This window comes from Octopus bimaculoides, chromosome 11 (assembly GCF_001194135.2).
Source record: "Octopus bimaculoides isolate UCB-OBI-ISO-001 chromosome 11, ASM119413v2, whole genome shotgun sequence".
In the NCBI taxonomy this organism is placed as follows: Eukaryota; Metazoa; Mollusca; class Cephalopoda; order Octopoda; family Octopodidae; genus Octopus; species Octopus bimaculoides.
Genome location: NC_068991.1, coordinates 2840328 through 2841029, shown reverse-complemented (window position 1 = coordinate 2841029; position 702 = coordinate 2840328).

The following is a 702-nucleotide window of genomic DNA, read 5'->3' as shown; positions in this document are numbered from 1 at the left end:
ATATATATATATATATATATATATATATATATATATATATATATACACATACACATACACGTGCACAAGTGTTTGTAGATAAACACATGTGCATGTATAATATGTGTGTGTGCTTGTGTGTGCGTGTGCGGGCGTGTGTGCCTGTGTGTGTGGAACAAACAAGAAATGGAAGGCGATTTTGGGTCTATACATTTTTAGAATTTTTCAATCTGTCTAAAGTTACGAAATTGACTCGTGTGCCGCCCAGAGTTTGGTGCATGGCATTTATCAAGCTAGAGATAAGTGTCATGCACCAAACACTCGGCACTTTAGCCACTTTCGTAGCTTCCTGTCGATTAAAGATAAAACGGCGAGCGCACACGTACACTAACACACACACACACACAAATAAACACATGTACACACACACGAACACATATATAAGTAAAAATAACCCATAAAAAAAGGATCCGTAAGGAGTGTACTGCTATAGAGAGTCACCCATTGAAATAAATAACTGAATGATGCAATCAAGTATTATCTTTACAGCTGTTTCGGATGAGCAATGACTGGAGCTATAACCATATATAGTAAGATATGTAATAAGATGCAATAATGTTCTAAGTTTATGGAGTAGCATGGATCTTAAGCACTACTCGGTGACTATATATACCATCATTGGCTTAAGATTCTCGCACGCACACACACACACTATATATATAT